The 8,709-nt window shown below is 40.0% G+C and overlaps 1 pseudogene; it reads right to left on the minus strand.

The window, feature by feature from the left end:
- Positions 1–8,289: 8,289 nt before the first annotated feature.
- On the minus strand, positions 8,290–8,488 carry LOC121032548 (uncharacterized; annotated as a pseudogene).
- Between the last annotated feature and the right edge of the window lie 221 nt (positions 8,489–8,709).

Below are 8,709 nucleotides of genomic sequence, written 5' to 3' on the forward strand. Positions count from 1 at the left end.
CCTGGCATAAACCAAGCAAACACTATAGTTGCTTCTGTGGAAGTAAGGGGAGCACTTTACAACGTGGATAATCTAAGTGTGTACTGCAAGCATTCAATAAATTCTAGTGAACAAATAATAATAGACTGTTTCCTGTTTATACCAGAAGAATATCTTTCTTTTTCCCTAAACAGCTCATGGACGTCATCGTCTTCAAGAGTTCATTGTACTCTGATATTCCCAGTTAATAAAATGCCATGTCCAACAAACAATATACTCTTAGCTGCAGATTAGTAAGTCGAAAGCTATTAACTAACACGTCAAGGTCTTGAATATGCCATTATAAGTGGTTCTCATAACATGACCTTGATTACTAAAAGATCTAGAAATATCTTCTGAATCATCAAAGACTAAGTTGGTTCAATATGATTTTTCCATTGAGCATATATGTGGTATTCAAAGCCTTTGAAAATGGGAGCCTAGGGAAGCTCCTTGAGGAAAGGCCAGGGTGTTCTTGGTTATAGTCTAATGATCTATTTACACAATGCCTAGAGAAGTAAGAGCTCAATAAATGTTTGTTGAACTTAAAAACAGGGGGTAGAGGGGTAAGGTATGTAGCATATATGGCCATTCAGTCTTCTAACCAGGGATTTAATTAGTAAGAACAACATATTGCTAAACAACAAGAGAAAACAGAGGCATCGTGCCTTAATATTAGTAACTAAAAAGCAGAATTTCCTTATGAGATGGAATTTCTCTAGTTATGCTGCCAAGGGAGTCACCCTATTATTTTCTCATCTGTGTGAACAGTGATTCCTAAAGATAGATAAAAGTGCAAGAGATAGGTTTCCTAAACATGCAGGCATTCCCCTAATTTGGCAATGTTACTTTCACAAAATCAGCACTTTAAAATTATATGCTGACTCCGCATTTGATTTTTACACACCAGATTTAGACTTTAGAACAGCAGCTAATGATCTAATATTTCAAGCCATCATTTACATAGCTGCCTGCCAGACAACAATTTAATGTTGGTATCATTACTTCATTTGTCCCCAAAGTAGTTTGCATGATTAATGATTAAATACATATACATATATATATGTATATGTGTGTGTGTATATATATATACACATATACATATATACATATACATATATATATATTACAATCTTTCCATCATAGTTTTATGAAGATGTTGCTACTAGAAATAAGAAGCATAATTCAGATAAACTTCATAACACTGACATAAAGACAATAATTATTAGGCAATCCAAACCAGAATACAATAATCTCCAATTAGAAGCTTAAGGGGCACCTGAGTGGCTCGGTTGGTTAAGCATCCAACTTTGGTACAGGTCATGCATGATCTTATGGTTCGTGAGTGTGAGCCTCGCACGGGGCTCTACACTGACAGTGCAGACAGACTCTGGGATTTTCTCTCTCCCTCTCTATCAGCCCCTCCCCTGCTCATGCACACTCACTCTCTCTTTCTCTCTCTCTCTCAAAATAGATTAACTTAAAACAACTTTTTAAATCTACTTAAAGTGTAACTCAAGATATTCAAAGATCAAAGGTATGAAATGTTGCAAGTACAACATCAAAGATTAGCTCTAAATAAATGCTCAGGTATAATTGTGAATTTGTGCTATAATATAGATTCCTCCTTATTACATAGAAGTCCATATACATATATCCCTTTTCAGAAATATATTGTGTAAAACAGAACGCAATCACCTGTGATTAAATGAAGAAATCGCACATATAATAGAAAAACGAAGACTTTAGAAGCTTTTGACTGTGCCCTTTTCTCTAAACCTTTTTTAAAAAAATTTTTTTAATGTTTATTTATTTTTGAGACAGAGAGAGACAGAGCCTGAATGGGGGAGGGTCAGAGAGAGAGGGAGACACAGAATCTGAAGCAGGCTCCAGGCTCCGAGCTGTCAGCACAGAGCCCGACACGGGGCTCGAACTCACGGACCATCAGATCATGACCTGAGCCAAAGTCGGATGCTCAACCGACTGAGCCACCTAGGCGCCCCTGCAAACCTTTTTTTTTTTTTTTTTAACATAGCCCTGCTTTAAAATACTGGCATGTGCCATTTGTAACATATGCATATTCTTTCTCTTCCACTCAGTTGGAGACAAAGTAAGGTTTCTTAAATCTCAGTGAGATTATGATGATTTTTGAAATGCGAACGTTGTGGTTCTACAACCTCAACCGCCAAAGATCAGCCTTGCTGAAGCTAATGTGAAGATAACTTAAGAGAAGGCAGAGTGACACAGGCTGAGAAGAAATGGGTAGCCTTCATACCTAATACATTACTTCATTCCTTCTGTCAAAAGCCAAGCTGCCAGTCTCCCCTGGCAGACCTTGTTTTCCACCAGCCCTCTGTTCATGCCAGGTCTCGGAAGCAGGGCTGTGCCGGGAGCATTCATGGGCCCTACACCACCTTCAAAGTGCCTCACCTTGACGGATTCCTGGTTCCTGTGTTGCCCCAGAACGTGCAGCCCAGGCTCCTTCTGTCTTTCTGGAACATCTGCATACAAAAAAGAAGGGAGTTTTCCCCCAAACTGATGTTTTGTTTTCCCATTTCTCTTTTGGATCTAAATCTTTTATATTTGCTAACCTGAACTTACTCTGACACGCTTTGTGTGAATTTTTGTTTTGAACCAGAAACATCAAATTTAACCTAGCATTCTTGGGAGAAATCATAAAATGACTGCTTTAACTGATATTTTATTGAATTAGGACATATATTACAACATCTGTTTCATAGTTACTATAATAAATAATGTTTCACTTCTCAAGAGTGAGTTATAAAAATAATTGATTTTGACACCAGCCCATCTATTTAATATGATCTATAAAGTGTTCAAAAATTTCTAAATAATATGATGGCCTGACAAAGGAGCCAATCTGCTAGCCGGGACTAGGATCTCTGTCTAGGGTATCCCAAAGACACAGTTACAAAGACTGTAGGTGTCTGCTGTGTAGTCCCAAAGTTTGTTTATCCATCCAGCATAGCCTGGTGTAAAAGTCTCGTATTTGTTTCTATGGTTATAAATGATCCCACCCTTCTGGACATTTACATTGAATCAGCCAGCCAGCCAGCCAGCCAGCCAGTTGTACAAAAAAGGGTCTGGGAGTAATTAAAATTAGAGTTATATTTTTTTTTTTTGCCATTTTACCATTCTTTGTCAGACTCTAACAAAATCAACATATCTGAGACAAGAACAGTGTATGTGAAAATGGTGAAGATACATTAGCAAACATAAGACCACATGAGTAATTAATGCAAGCTATTAATGTGTGTGGATCAGGTGTCCCTCCCTACACCTCACCAGCTGTGTCTGCCACAGGAATGCAAACAAGTCCACCCAAGCCTGGCCCACTGAGGGGTGGGCCCAGTAGGGCCTGAGTTGTGTGAGGAACCCTGGAGACTCCTGGGAAGAAACTCTTCCTGAGGAGAGGAAAGGTTTGTTCTAGTGACAGTGCTTCCACTGTCAGAGGAGGTGGGGATAATGGGAACAGCAAAACATTTATCTCTCAGATTTGTCCTTCGATATTCTTTTCAGGAAGTGGCAATGAGGAGCTGCCAGTAAAGGTGGAAGTAAGCCTCTGTGGCATTTTGGGAAATGGGAGACTCTTGCCTGGCACACAGTGTCTCCAAAGCATTGGTGGCAGTGGTAGTGAAGTCGTGAGGGCAGCAGCCCCAGCACTGGAGGGCCCCAAGCACCTATCAGGCAGGAAGAGAGGGATGGTGGGCCCTTGGCAGGCACCTCAGTATGGCGCCACCACCAGAGTTGTGGCATACTAATTTATTGCACTTTATTTCTATTTTGCATTGGAAAGGGATGAAGCAATGGTTATAGTTCTGAGAATAGCAAGACCTTGGGCCCCACTTCATAAGAAGGCCAAGGGCTCCAACACTTGCCTGTTGCCCCAGCAGAGCCATCTGGTTTTATGGAACCGCACAGGCTTGGGTAATGAGAGTATCTGCAGGCTGTTCCCAAATATTTAGAACCACACACAACTCCGAAGCCTTCGCCAGGATTCATAGGGCCCCCAGCAGTGATAGATTATGTATTCCAGTCTGGCAGAATGGGAGCTATGAACGTACTTAATTTGATTTGGAAAAATTTTGACAAGTGTGCCATTTCTCATGTTAGAGCATTATGATGGAATCACATCCATGCCAACGACATTGGGGGGCTGGAACAAAAGAAATTCTATGATTGCTAATGACTCCATTTTTGCTCCCCAAGCTAGAACAAAAAGAGTTACAAAACCAAATGCTAAGAAGTTGCTGAGGTAACCATTTTCAGCTAATGCCAAACACCAACCACTTACGTAGAGTAAGTGGTAGGAAAGAAACGTGTGTTGCAAGGAAAAGAAAAAAACATATGGCATGACTCTGGCCCAGTGACAAGCATCGATTTCTAAATAAAAATTTCTTATTTATCTGGGAAGTTGTTGATTAAATAGCAGTGGTAATCACAGACTTTAGTTTCACTACTTCCAACTCGTCTGTTTTGCTCAAGCTTAACAAACTGCCCACCCTCATTCGTGCCTATAGTATCTGATCTATGAGAGCCAATATCGGTTAAAGGGCATCATGCGTTGTGAAGAAGGCCTGTACACAGTTGCCTTACAATTGCCACCATTCTGGGGGCGCCTGGGTGGCTCAGTCGGTTGAGCTTCCGCCTTCGGCTCAGGTCATGATCTCGCGGTCCGTGAGTTCGAGCCCCGCGTCGGGCTCTGTGCTGACAGCTCAGAGCCTGGAACCTGCTTTGGATTCTGTGCCTCCCTCTCTCTCTGCCCCTCCCCTGCTCATGCTCTGTCTCTCTCTGTCTCAAAAATAAATTTAAAAAAACATTAAAAAAAAAAAAAACAACAATTGCCACCATTCTGGTCTCACATGAAGAGAGTGATCATGGAAGTCAGATATTTACTGATGTGAGGCGAGTCAAGTACTGTCTATCCTAAAGGATGTGAGGGGGTGGAGGGGTGGGGAGGAGTAAATGTAATATTTGATATAAATCATACTTAATTACCAAAGAAGTTTGGTGAACAGTCTTGAAGGCCAAGCCTAGAATAGTTGTGACAGATTTGTTGCAAAAAAGAATATGTTAGAATTTCTGTTTGTATTTTTGTATCTTATTTGTTTACAATTTTTTTAGTGTTTATTTATCTTTGAGACAGAGGGAGAGACAGGGTGTGAATGGGGGAGGGGCAGAGAGAGAGGGAGACAGAGAATCCAAAGCAGGCTCCAGGCTCTGAGCTGTCAGCACAGAGCCCACTGCAAGGCTCAAACTCATGAACCACGAGACCATGACCTGAGCCAAAGTCTGATGCTTAACCAACTGAGCCACCCAGGCCCCCCTCTACTTGTATCTTATTTATATAATCCTCAATCATTTGAAATATACGGATTGACACTGGTGCCCATACTCCAATGTGTCAGAAGGTCATGCGCCATTAACAAAATGAGGGAGCAATCCCAAAACACAGAGAGGCCACCTCTCTGTGAGTAGCTCCTACTTGTGAGTGTGCACTCAGTATATTAAGGCTTATCACTGTGCCCAGTTAAGTGAACTTACAGAGTTTATTTTCTAATTCACAAAATGGGCAAGCGAATTAAACATACTCTTAAAATGAAGTCCCAAACTGAAGTATTCCCCATAATACAAACATGGGCAATTAGACTGGCCACTTTCTTTCAGTTATGAATTGAAAACAAAGAAATTTTTTTAAACGTATCCAGGAGTTGTTTAGAATCATTAAGGATGAGCTTGGAAATTACAAATTCAACTTGTTAAGGTTAAACCTTGCACTAATGATATAAAATCACTTAGGATATTAGCTAATAATGTTTAGAGCCACTGCTATCAGCAAGTCATTTATAAACTAAGAAACTAGAAGATATTAAAATAAATTTTGATGAGGGAACATATTTTTGTGCTATCAATTTTTGTAACGTTTATTTATTCTGGAGAGAGTGGAAGTGGTGGAGGGGTAGAGAGAGTGGGAGGGAAAGAATCCCAAGCAGGCTCCACACTGTCAGTGCAAAGCCCATTGTGGGGCTCAGACTCACACACCATGAGATCATGACCTGAACTGAAACCAAGAGTCAGACGTTCAACCAACTGAGCTACCCACTGTGCCCCACTGTGCTGTTAATTTTAAAATAATGTTAAAACATTACGTATTTCACCTTCATCTTACTCTTTTACAATTCCTTTTGTTTTTATCTCTTTTATAATGTACATATAAAAATGTGGGAAAAACTCCTAATATGGGTGAATCAATAAAGCTCAGAAACCATTCCTATGGTTGCAAATCAGGAATATATACAAACATATTTCACAGAGTGCTCTGAAGTCTTAACCTGCAAACGTGATTGAATCTTTCTCTAAAATTGGGCCTTAGATATTTAAAAAAAGGATTCTGAGATAAGAATAAAATTTTGCAACCACTGCATCCACTACAGGCAGTCTTATACCTTAATCTATAATGGGTAGAAAAAAATCCGCCCATTTTAGAAATATGCTCCCAATCATTTTTTATTCACTGGAAACATAGAAATCCTGTTGTTAGAACTTTAAGTCAACATAATTGCTAAGATATGACCAGTTCCTCCATGGAAGCTCAGGAGTGAAAGGTTCAAGGAGATACACAAGGAGAACAGTTAGGTTTATTGTCCATAAGTGGCTTTGAGTTCTGATGACAATACAATTGTATGTACAGAGATATAGCATACATTTTGCTAAACAATTGTTTTGATGTTTAGTCATTTTTGAGAGGCAGAGACAGAGCACAGGTCAGGGAGGGGCAGAGAGAGAGGGAGACACAGAATCTGATGCAGGCTCCAGGCTCTGAGCTGTTAGCACAGAACCCAATGTAGGGTTTAAACCCACACACCTTGAGACCATGACATGAGCCAAAGTGGGACCCTTAACTGACTAAGCCCCCAGGGGCCCTTAAGCCATATTTAACTTAACTAGTTAAATTAGCCCTCAGCTAGACATAGTTTTAAAGCCAAGATAAAGATTAATCATACTTTTAGTATTTAAATCTCTTCCTTGGAGATGCAGAGATAAATCATTTGGAAACAAAAAACGTCTTTTTAAAATCTCAATTCTTCAAAGGCAAGGGAATTAAAAGCAAAAATGAACTATTGGGACCTCATCAAGATAAAAAGCTTCTGCACTATGAAGGAAACAATCAACAAAACTAAAAGGCAACCAACGGAATGGGAAAAGATATTTGCAAATGACATATCGGACAAAGGGCTAGTATCCAAAATCTATAAAGAGCTCACCAAACTCCACACCCAAAAAATAAATAATCCAGTGAAGAAATGGGCAGAAGACATGAATAGACACTTCTCTAAAGAAGACATCCAGATGGACAACAGGCACATGAAAAGATGCTCAACGTCACTCCTCATCAGGGAAATACAAATCAAAACCACACGGAGATACCACCTCACACCGGTCAGAGTGGCTAAAATGAACAAATCAGGAGACTATAGATGCTGGAGATGATGTGGAGAAACGGGAACCCTCTTGCACTGTTGGTGGGAATGCAAACTGGTGCAGCCGCTCTGGAAAACAGTGTGGAGTTACCTCAAAAAATTACAAATAGATCTACCCTATGACCCAGCAGTAGCACTGCTAGGAATTTACCCAAGGGATACAGGAGTGCTGATGCATAGGGGCACTTGTACCCCAATGTTTATAGCAGCACTTTCAACAATAGCCAAGTTATGGAAAGAGCCTAAATGTCCATCAACTGATGAATGGATAAAGAAGATGTGGTTTATATATACAATGGAATACTACTTGGCAATGAGAAAGAATGAAATCTGGCCATTTGTAGCAGTGTGGATGGAACTGGAGAGTGTTATGCTAAGTGAAATAAGTCAGGCAGAGAAAGACAGATACCATATGTTTTCGCTCATATGTGGATCCTGAGAAAATTAATAGAAGACCGGGGGGAGGGGAAGGAGGAAAAAAAAAGTTACAGAGAGGGAAGGAGGCAAACCACAAGAGACTCTTAAATAGTGAGAACAAACTGAGGGTTGATGCCGGGGGGGGGGGGGGGGCGGGCGAGGGGAAAGTGGGTGATGGGCATTGAGAAGGGCACCTGCTGGGATGTGCACTGGGTGTTGTATGGAAGCCAATCTGACAATAAATTACATATAAAAAAATCTGAATTCTTTTCAGTTCTCTGTATGCTTGCAAATGTTCATAATGTGACGTTGAAAAATTGGCATTTTTCTGGCTTAAATGTGGAGACGTAAATTAATGTTTAAATGTGTAGAAATTCCTATCCCAGAAGAGTATAAATTAGAAATGCAGACATTAATAATTATCCTTTATACTTGCTCGTCTATCTGTATTATAGCCTTGTGCATGTGAAAACTATAGATGGGATTTTAATTAGCAATAATCGCGCCTCGGATAAACCTCATTGGCTACAATACTGCCACTGAGCAAAGCTTCTAGATGGGATTTTAAAAGGACAAAATGCATCAAGTGTGATGTCCACTCGCTATATATTAATATACTCTGTATACTAAGTTGTAGAAATTGTGATGGAAAAACGTTATTAGATTTTAACTAAACCTAGGTAGAAACATAGAATTTGAGAAATGAAATTCATCCTGCCTCTCATTTTATAGAAAAGGGAACAGAGTCCCTGCAGAAACTAAATGCCTCCCA

Source organism: Herpailurus yagouaroundi, unplaced genomic scaffold (genome assembly GCF_014898765.1).
Source record: "Herpailurus yagouaroundi ecotype Mexico unplaced genomic scaffold, PumYag 141, whole genome shotgun sequence".
NCBI classification, from domain to species: Eukaryota; Metazoa; Chordata; class Mammalia; order Carnivora; family Felidae; genus Herpailurus; species Herpailurus yagouaroundi.